Source organism: Pantherophis guttatus, chromosome 3, assembly GCF_059756535.1.
Source record: "Pantherophis guttatus breed Tessera chromosome 3, ASM5975653v1, whole genome shotgun sequence".
In the NCBI taxonomy this organism is placed as follows: Eukaryota; Metazoa; Chordata; class Lepidosauria; order Squamata; family Colubridae; genus Pantherophis; species Pantherophis guttatus.
In genome coordinates this window covers 3,672,723-3,683,381 of record NC_142065.1, presented here as the reverse complement: position 1 = coordinate 3,683,381, position 10,659 = coordinate 3,672,723, and the positions used below count along the sequence as shown (strand labels likewise).

The 10,659-nt window shown below is 42.9% G+C and overlaps 1 protein-coding gene across 3 annotated transcripts in view; it reads left to right on the top strand.

Annotated features, from left to right (window-relative positions):
• The first annotated feature begins 4,944 nt into the window (after positions 1 to 4,944).
• SNPH (syntaphilin) overlaps positions 4,945 to 10,659 on the top strand; it is a 45,604-nt gene continuing 39,889 nt past the window's right edge. For all 3 annotated transcript variants that reach the window (XM_087888973.1, XM_087888972.1, XM_087888971.1), the window contains exons 1-2: positions 4,945 to 5,036; positions 5,258 to 5,450. The gene's annotated coding sequence lies outside the window, so the exon portion shown is untranslated. The remainder of the gene's footprint in view (positions 5,037 to 5,257; positions 5,451 to 10,659) is intronic.

Genomic DNA, 10,659 nt, shown 5'->3' with positions numbered 1-10,659 from the left:
TGGAGAATAATTTGACCCCCTCTTCTTTGAGGCAGCCCCTCAAATATTGAAAGACTGTTATCATGTCACCTCTAGTCCTTCTTTTCATTAAACTAGACAGACCCAATTCCTGCAACCGTTCATCATGTGTTTTAGCTATCGTGCGGTTTCCAAAATAACATCATATTTTATTTCTTTTATTTTAATAAATGTATAAGGCACCCCAACTCTGTGCCAGCTCTGGCAATTTATAAATTTGAATAAAGAAATAAACTTTGTTTTCCCGTTTGCAGGGTCTCCTGTATGATCCGGTACTACAAAGTCTAAGATCTCCAAGTGTAGCTCCTTCACTACAGGGAACTGTTGATGAATATAGGTAGTCTTTGACTTACGACCACAATTGAACCCAAAATTTCTGTTGCTGAGCCAAACAGTCATTAAGTGAGTTTTGCCCCATTTTTCGATCTTTCCTACCACCGTTGTTAAGTGAATAACTTCAGTCGTTAACACGGATGTTGTTACAAGCATCATAAATACATTCCATTGCCAAGTATTTGAATTTTGATCACGGGACCATGGGCATGTTAAAACAGTCATGAAAAATGATCGTAAGTCAATTTTTTTCAGTGCCTTTGTAATTTTGAACCATCATTACCGAATGGTTGTAAGTCGAGAACTGCCTGTATTTGAAGATGCAGTGATATTCTGAACATTTCATGACCCAACTAGGTAACATCATCAGTGCTAGAAGTGAATGGAGTTTCTGTATTGGAGGTGGAGGACTGTGGACTCCTAATGGTTTCTGCATTTGGTTGATTTTTTTTTGCAGATGTTTCATGACCCCATTAACATGATATGGCCCTATCTACGATAGGTAGATTTATTTTTATTGTTTCCTAATATGATTTGATTGCTTATTTGTACCCTATGACCATCATTAAGTGTTGTACCTTATGATTCTTGATGAACATATCTTGTCTTTTATGTACACTGAGAGCATATGCACCAAAGACAAATTCTTTGTGTGTCCAATTGCACTAGGTCAATAAAGAAGAAAGAAGAATGCCTGCCTACCTACCTATCTACCTCTGCTTCCATCCATCCATCCAACCATCCATCCATCCATCTATCAAATTTATATGCTGCCCATAACGCAGTTTGAGGTGACTCTGGGCAGCTTACAATATAATATTTTTTAAAAAGTAGAGATATAAAAACAATTATAAAAATAAAATGATTACAATAACAAAAGATTAATACAGACTGAATAGTATATGTATGTATATTTATGTATATATATATATAAATCTCATATATATAAGATATATATATATATATATATATATATATATACATACATATATATATACATATATGTATATATGTATGTATATATGTATGTATGTATGTATGTGTGTATATATATATATATACACATACATACATACATATATACATACATATATACATATATGTATGTGTGTGTGTGTGTGTGTGTGTGTGTGTATATATATATATATATGTTTTCTCAGGTTTTCGCGGGTGTTTGTATGTAGGTCTTTGGTTATTCGGGTCTTCTCCCACGTAAAATTGGAAGTGTCTTGGCGACGTTTCGACGAAGTCTCATTCGTCATCTTCAGGCTGGTGTTCTCGGCTTCATGCTTCCAGGAGCAATGTGAGATCGCAGCTGTCTCTTCCTTTTAACTGCTAGTGGAGGTGTGAGCTGATTGGGTGGGAACTTGGCTGTGTTCTGATTGGGTGGAGGTGTGTTCTGATTGGTTAGGGGCTTGGCTGTGCTCTGATTGGCTGGGGTTGTGTTCTGTTTGGGTGGGGGCTTGGTTGTGCTCAGCTTAGTCTGAGTTGCAGGGGGATTTGAGCTGGTGAGCTGCGTTGTTGTTGTTTGGCTTCGTGTTTGTGGCCGTGCGAGCTCTTCATGGTGGGTGTCAGTCTGCTTCATGTATGGATTGGAGGGGTTTAAAGTGGCTAATGATGCAGTATTATATATAATACTTTTTTAGTCAGGGTTTTTTCCTACGTAGCTCAAGATGTTTGTATGGCCATAGTTGGGTGATATCTCAAATCACCACTTTCAGGCTTTATCAGACATTTTGTGTTTGTCTGTTGTGAGACTTAAGGAAGACTGGGATATATATATATCAAGAGCCTTGGTGGAGCAGCGGACTAAAGTGCTGTTAAAGTAGCACTTAGCTGCCAACTGCCTGCAATTACTGAGAGTTCAAATCTCACCAGGTTCAAGGTTGACTCAGCCTTCCATCCTTCCGAGGTAGGTAAAATGAGGACCCGGATTGTGGGGGCAATAAGCTGACTTTGTATAAAATAGAACACTGCTTAGGGGGCCCCGAAAGCCCTACTAAGCAGGTATATACAAAAGTATGAAGGCTATTGCTTAACGCATTGTAAGCGGCCCTGAGTCTCCGGAGAAGGGCGGCATATAAATCGAACCAATAAATAAATAAATTATATATATATATCATATATAAGATATATATCTTATATATATATCTTACTTATAGTCATAAGTAAGCTTTTAAAAATGTCTTTTAGCTTTGCCTATTTTAATTTTTTTTTTAAAACGTTTAAAATTATTCATTGTTCGTATTCCGACCCTTCTTACGGTGGTCTATGATCCTAATAATGATTTGATTGATATGACCAAGTAAATTACTTGCTTGGCTCTGCAGGGAAGCTGGCAGGACAAGTCAGAAGGTGCAGCTGTGTGAGAGTCAAGCCCAATTGCCAGCTGTCCGCCTGAGACAATTCATTACCTCGCTGTTGTCTTCCATTAGACAATATCAAGATAAAACGTCTTTGACCTTCTGCTCAACCCAACTTGCCTTATGAAATATCACTTCCAATTATTTCCCATCAACCCCACTAACTCACCCAATTTCCAATGAATTGTAATAAAGCATTAAGTCATTCTAATGAACGCTTTTGGACAAAGAAAACGGATAGAGGAAGGCAGAAATATCCTCAGAAACAGAAATACAGGTGGTCCTCGAATTACGACTGCCATTGAGCCCAAAATTTCCATTGCTAAGTGAGACACTTGTTAAGTGAGTTTTGCCCCTTTTTATGACCTTTCTTGCCACAATTTTTAAGTGAATCACCGCAGTTGTTAAGTTATTAGCACGGTCGTCGTTAAGCGAATCTAGCTTCCCCATTGACTTTGCTTGCCGGAAGGTCACAAAAGGGGATCACATGACCCCAGGACACTACAACTGTCATAAGTATGAGTCAGTTGTGCCAAGTATGTGAATTTTGATCACAGGACTATGGGGATGCTGCAATGGTCAAAAATGTGAAAAGTGATCATACGTCACTTTTTTCCGTGCTATTGTAACTTCAGACGGTCACTAAATGAACTGTTGTAAGTTGAAGACTACCTGTATCTTTTAAAACATTGATCTGTATTCATTCCAGAAATTGCTTTGGATTTTTAATGTGATAGTGCAGGGGGAAATGTGAAATACATAGGATAAGTCATTATTAACTATTAACTATAAAACATTTCAGTACAAATAAAATAATTATTAATCATAGTTATCACATTCATCCAGATTATATATTTCTAATAGTAATATATATTTATATCAAATAATCTTTTATTATTTCATATTGTTTAAACGTACATAATACTATCGCTATTCAATTTCTAAACCTCTCTCTTACATTACACTTATCTTATCCTATAAAAATATGTATACTAATATTCCTCCTTTCTCTTACTTCTGTCTTTATTCTAACTTTTATTCAGGTGACTATTATATTAAAAGACGTTCCCTTTGTATTACAATACTACCCATCATTATTTCATTGTTCAATATTTAAATATGCAATTCTAATACCAATCACAACATTATGCCAAATCCATTCTAAACACCTATGCAACCAAACCGTAATAATAATAATTTATTAAACGTATATGCTGCCCAGTGGTGAAATCCAAATTTTTTTACTACCGGTTCTCTGGGCATGGCTTAGTGGGCATGGCAGGGGAAGGATATTGCAAAATCTCCATTCCCACCCCACTCCAGAATAGAATATAGAATAGAATAGAATTTTTATTGGCCAAGTATGATTGGACACACAAGGAATTTGTCTTTGGTGCATATGATCTCAGTGTACATAAAAGATACGTTCATCAAGAATCATAAGGTACAACACTTAATGATGGTCATAGGGTACAAATAAGCAATCAGGAAACAATATCAATATAAATCGTAAGGATACCATCAACAAGGTTACAATCATACAGTGATAAGTGGAAGTAGACGGGTGATGGGAACGATGAGAAGATTAATAGTAGTGCAGACTTAGTAAAGGGGAAGGATACTGCAAAATCCCCATTCCCACCCCACTCTGGGGCCAGCCAGAGGTGGTATTTGCTGGTTCTCCGAACTACTCAAAATTTCCGCTGCAGAACCTGTCAGAACCTGCTGGATTTCACCCCTTATGCTGCCCCATCTCTCAACAACTCTGGACAGCTCCTAATCAAACCCAAAAAAATTGACAATAAAACTTTTTTTTTTTTAAAGGAAAATAGATGGAAATTGCAATGAAATGATTCCATTCACAAAGGTGGGGGGGGGACCCCATTTTTATTTTTATTTTTTGCTAGTGGCTTGAACACTGTTGCGCCTTTAACCACAGACCTGCAGAAATGAAGGTTTTTTTTTTACACACACACACACACAAAATTGATGCAAAACACTTTCACCCTTGCTGGGCTGCTCCATGCAAAGCTGAGGACGGAAGTGAGCAGGGGGCTCATTTAAAGGTATAGCAGAGGTGAGAAGTCCGATCCAGTTGGGATCCCCTTGGAACCCGCTTTGTGGACGGCGGTCTCTTTAAGAAGGAGTCACGGAGCCAAAGTACGCAGCTGCCTGGGCAAAGCCACCCTCCTCCTCCTCCTCCCCCTCCTCCCCCCCACCCTTCTGGGCCCCAGACAGCGAGAAGACCTCATCTTGGCTGCCTCTCCTCCAAGCCCCCCCCTCCCCTAAAACTCAGCACCATGGAAGGGGACAGCAGAGGAGGTGAAGATGTCATCATGTTGGTCCTTTGATTAAGGATGCTCTTTGGTGATGGGGGAGGAAGGGGGGAGTGAAGGGCTGCGGGGGGAACCAGGAAGAGCACCTGAAGGGCTGGGGGGGGAACCAGGAAGAGCATCCTTCATCCCTCCGCCAGCTGCATCCGTCTCTCTCTCTCTTTCTTTCTCATCCCCGCCTTTTCTCTTGTCTTCCTCGGCTGTCGACAGGGCGCTGACCGAGCTGGCAAGCATCGGCCCGCCTCCTATGAGCACTGCAGTGGGGTTGCACGCTGACACCCCCCACCCCACCCACACCTCCGTCTCTCTTCCTCTGTCTCCCCGGCTTTCTAAGAGGTCCCCGAGCCAAGATCTGTTTCGGGGAATCGTCCCTGCCATCTCTTCTCCGGCTGGCCTCTCTCAGGTGAGTACCACCACCGTCATCATCGCCACCACTGGTGCAAGCGGTCCTGAGGGGGGAAGGGATTAAAATTGCACGGGTGGGAGAAGTTGGGACTTGTGCAAGTGTGCAAAGAGCCAGGTTTGGTTGATTTTCAGGGGGGTGGGCATCCGGCTGTCAGGGATCACAGCCCGGAGGGCATCAGCATGACTCACGCCTTCCACCGGCCTTTTGGAGAAAAAAAACCAATAAGGTGATCCATGAAAGGAAGATGGTTTGCTTGCAAAAAATCCCCCCCCCCTTTCCAAAAAATAGGGATTTTTGCAAGCAGGAAAACTGGCTCTGGCAGATGGTGGGGTGGGGATTTTGCAGGGTCGTGCATGGATCTCTGGATCAGGAAAATCAATAAATAGTTAAACCTTTCCCTGGTTAGAAAGGTGGATGGGTGGCTGAGAAATCTTCATCATCCTTGCATAGAACATCCATAGATATCTTGGTTTGGTTTACGTGGCTCGTAAACGGACCACGATGCAGGGCCAAGCAGGGTTTCAAACAGGCCAGAGCGTCTCTTAAAATTTTTGCTGAAAAATGCATTTTGAGGTCATGGCTGCAGTCTCTTTAAAATGAGGCCGAACCACCGAAATTTGTCCTTCTGGCCTTAATTCTCCTTTTCTCCATTCAAGGTCATTAGTAGATGTTGTTCTCCTATCTTTTAGAATAACCTTGCTTAGTTCTGGTTTAAAGGGGCGTGAAACTGATTTGTTTAAAAAAGTGGTGACTTCGTTGGGAATTGGTGTGGCATTTTAAAGAATTTTTTTTTCTCCGATCTTTCCCCTGGGTTGGACACCCCAAAATCTTTCAGTCTTAGGCCTGACGTTTGCATCATGTTCTCGGCAGTTTTCCCAGGCTTGATTTATAATGGTGGATTTCTTTTCTCCCTTTGGAAAACCTTTAATTTTGTCTTTTGTCTTAAGCACTGTTCCCAGTTGAGCAGGCCCTCCTTGGATGCAAAGGTGGCATTTTGTCCGCTGTAAACAACCAAATCCTCTATCTTATGACTTTCTGAGTCATCAGTAGGTCCTTGGCATCCCTGAAGAGGTTAGAATAGATTCTTTCAAATATAATTAACACCGTGGCCGCCTTGTTATGTAGGAGATTTCCTTCCCACACCCTTGTCAAAGGATGCAAGCTTGGCAGTTTTCTGATGATAACTGTAGCTGTACCTTAAGTGATCACATGAGAATAACACAATAACAGAGTTGGAAGGGACCTTGGAGATCTTCTAGTCCAGCCCCCCGTTCGTGCAGGAGACCCTTACAGAATTACAGAATAACAAGAGTTGGGAGGGAAGAAGGGAGGGAGGGATGGAGAAAGGGAGACAGAAGGAAAATAAGGAAGGGAGGGTGCTTCTAAACACAACATTATTTGTTGGTTCTTGGTGCTCTCTGAGCTTGGTTGTTTTCTTGCAAGCATTTCATGACCCAACTGGGTAACATCATCAGTGCTTAGAAGAGAGTGGAGGTTAACCTCTATTTATATACAAGCGGTTTGCCCTTGCAATATTTTTGGAAGTATGCTTTTTTCCCCCTGGTTCCTTCATTAGGATACTGTTTCCTCCTTGGTTATTTGTCTGGTATTAATCCATGCTTATCTGGGTTTCTCTTTCTGTGGAGTCCTTGGTAACTCTCTGAGCCTGGCTGTTTTCTTGCAGACTTGCAGTTGTGTTAGAGCTACAAATATTCTCTCCTATCGGTACAGCGATACTTGCGTTGTGAGTCACACAAGCGTATTTTTGCTAGCAAGCGGCCCCTTGTAAAACCAAGACTGGATTACTGTGTGACGCAGTGGAGGCTCAGCAAAACTTGGAAGAAATGCACCGATTCGCTCAGGATCTCATCAAATCATCCTGTTGGGGCTTGGGAAAATTTTCACAGGTTATCCAAATGGTTCAAAAATCAAAAAGCAATGTTGCACGTCCATTTCCCAATAGAGAAGGTTGGAAATGGAGCTGAGTGGCACAATGACTCTCTGGCAGCCCCAGTCAAGAATTCAACCACCTGATTAAACTTTCTGCCTATCAAAGTTCTTCTCGATCGACTAAGCTAACATTGGTTTAGTTTACATTCCTTGTTTTGTTCTCTCCGTTTTTTTAACCTAAAGGAGCCACAAACCTTTAACTGGGTCTCCCTTGAGCTGATTGTTAATGGTTCAGTGCTGGACTTGCCAACTCACCTGGAAGGCAACTCTCTACCTATAGGCTAAAATACCTGGTCTGTTTGTTACTTTGTCCTCCAGGATCAAACCTTCTTCTTAAATTTTGTATAATTGAGGCACCATAAATCTCTCGATAATAAACAAATGGAACCCAAGCAAAGGATTTAACATGGTGGCTTGAGGATTCGCTGCTTTTAAAAATAGAAACCGGTCAAGAGAAGGAAGGAAAGAAGGAGGGAAGAGAGGAAGGAAGGAGGGAGGGAAGGAGGAAGGGAGGAAAGAAGGAGGGAGGGAAGGAAGGAGGGAGGAAGGAAGGGGAGAAAGGAAAGAAGGAAGGGAGGGAGGAGGAAGGGAGGGAAGAAGGGAAGAAAGGAGGGAGAGGAAGGAAGCAAGGAAAAGGATGGAAGAGAGGAGGGAACGGAGGAGGGGTGAGGAGAAAGAAGGAAAGAAGGAGAGCACAGAAAAGTAAAGAAGGGAGGGAAGGAAGAAAGGGAAGAAGGGAAAGAAGGAGGGAGAGAGGAAGGGAAGGAAAGGAAAGGAAGGAAGGAAAGGGGAGCAAGGAACAGGAAGGAAGAGAGGGAGGGAAGGAGGAAGGGAAGGAGGGGTGAGGAGAAGGAAGGAAGGAGAAAAGAAAGAATGGAAAAGAGAGGGAGGGAAGGAAAAGTGCAGAAAAGGAAGGAAGAGAGGGAAGGAAGGAGGGAGGGAAGAAGGAGAAAAAGGGAGGGAGGCGGAAGGAATGGAAGAAGGGAAGGAAGGAGGGAGAGGAAGGAAGCAAGGAAAAGGATGGAAGAGAGGGGGGACAGAGGAGGGGGTGAGGAGAAGAAAGAAGGAGAGCACAGAAAAGTAAAAGGAGGGAGGGAAGGAGGGAAGGAAGAGAAGAAGAGAAAGAAGGAAGGAGAGAGGAAGGGAGGGAAGGAAGGAAGGAAGGAGAGAAGGAAAGGGGAGCAAGGAAAAGGATGGAAGAGAGGGGGGACGGAGGAGGGGGTGAGGAGAAGAAAGAAGGAGAGCACAGAAAAGTAAAAGGAGGGAGAGAAGGAAGGAAGGAAGAGAAGAAGAGAAAGAAGGAAGGAGAGAAGAAGGGAGGGAAGGAAGGAAGGAAGGAGAGAAGGAAAGGGGAGCAAGGAAAAGGAAGGAAGAGAGGGAGAGAAGGAAGGGTGAGGAAAAGGAAGGAAGGGGGAGTGAGGAAAAGGAAGGAAGGAAATAGGAAGGGAAGGAAGAAAGGATAGAAAGAAGGGAAGGAAGGGTGGAAAGAAGGGAAGGAAGGCTATAGAAATTTATAGGGAGGAGCCCAGTAGGACAACCACACACTGCCGCTTGAGCTGGTCCAAACCACACAAACTAATTGTGACACACAGCCAGTGGCAGTTGCGTGAATACGGAGGACGACACATGTATCCCTGCCCTTGAAAAATGCTTAGTAGCCCAGGCACGTTCTGAGTTAAGCTGCAGGCCAACCAACCAAAGTTAGTTAGCGGAGGGAGCGCACACCGGATGCGATGCCTGAGAGATAAGCGGGCCAAAGACCAGGCCAACCAGGAGTGCCAGTTCTCCTGGCACCCCAGAGGCACCCCAGACACAGCCAAGTGACATCACCCCACCAAGTTTACTCAATGAACATGAATCGCTCAACACTCCGGTCGGCTGGCGCCTTAGAAGAACAGTTTAAAAATGACTGATTGCTTTTTAAACAGGTTTTGAAAGTTTGGTAGTGGTTGTTGCATTTTTTATTTTATTTTATTTTATTTTTGGTAGATGTGAGAAGAGTGGTATCCAACGGTGGGTCCTTGATGCTCTCTGGGCATGGTTCTTTTCTTGCAGACCTTTTATGACCCAGCTAGATTGCATCATCAGTGCTAGAAAAGAGTGGAGTTTGCATATACTGCAGTGGTAAAATCCAAATTTTTTTTACTACCGGTTCTGTGGGCTTGGCTTGGTGGGCATGGCAGGGGAAGGATACTGCAAAATCTCCATTCCCTCCCCACTCCTGGGGGAAGGATATTGCAAAATCTCCATTCCCACTCCACTCTGGGGCCAGCCAGAGGTGGCATTTGCCGGTTCTCCGAACTACTCAAAATTTCTGCTACCGGTTCTTCAAACTACTCAAAATTTCCGCTACTGGTTCTCCAGAACCTGTCAGAACCTGCTGGATTTCACCCCTGATATACTGGTATATAAACAGAGAACAAACCCCACTCCTTTCCAGTACTGATGATATTACCTAGTTGGGTAATAAGATGTCTACAAGAAAACAACCAAGCTCAGAGAGCACCAAGGATCCCACAGTCATTGCCCTCCTTCTCCTTCTCTGCAAATCCCCCTCCCTTCTAGCACTGGTGATATTACCTAGTTTGGTAATGAAACATCTGCAAGAAAACAATTAAGACCACCTAGGACCTCTTAATTCAATCCTGAGCTACAAATATTCTCTTCTATCAGAGTGGTACCTAAATTTGACAAATAAATATACAAACATGCAAACAAACTTAGATTACTGTACTTTCTGCATAGGTTCAGAAGAACTTCAGTACAGGTAGTCCTCGACTGACGACCACAACGGAGCCCCAAAATGTATGTTGCTAAGTGAGGCATTGGTTAAGTGAGTTTTGCCCCATGTTACGACTTTTCTTGCCACCGTTGTTAAGGAGAATCGTGGCATTTGTTAAGCGAGTGACCCGGTTGTTAAGCAAATCTGGCTTTCCCGTTGTCAGAAGGTCGCAAAAGCGGATCACGTGACCCCGGGATGCTACGACCGTCATAAGTATGAACCAGTTGCCAAGCGTCTGAATTTTGATGACATGATCATAGGGCTACTGCAATGGTCTTAAGTGTGAAAAACAGTCTTACGGTTATATTTTTCAGTGCCGTTGTAACTTGGAATGGTTGCTGAATGAACTGTTTTAAGTCAAGGACTACCTGTATAACATCTTTGGCAGCTGCTCTTCTCTTCCCATTTCTGCTACCATTGTCTGAAAATGTTACTGCAATGAAGCTCAGGCTGACTGACAGTTGCAAGGATCAA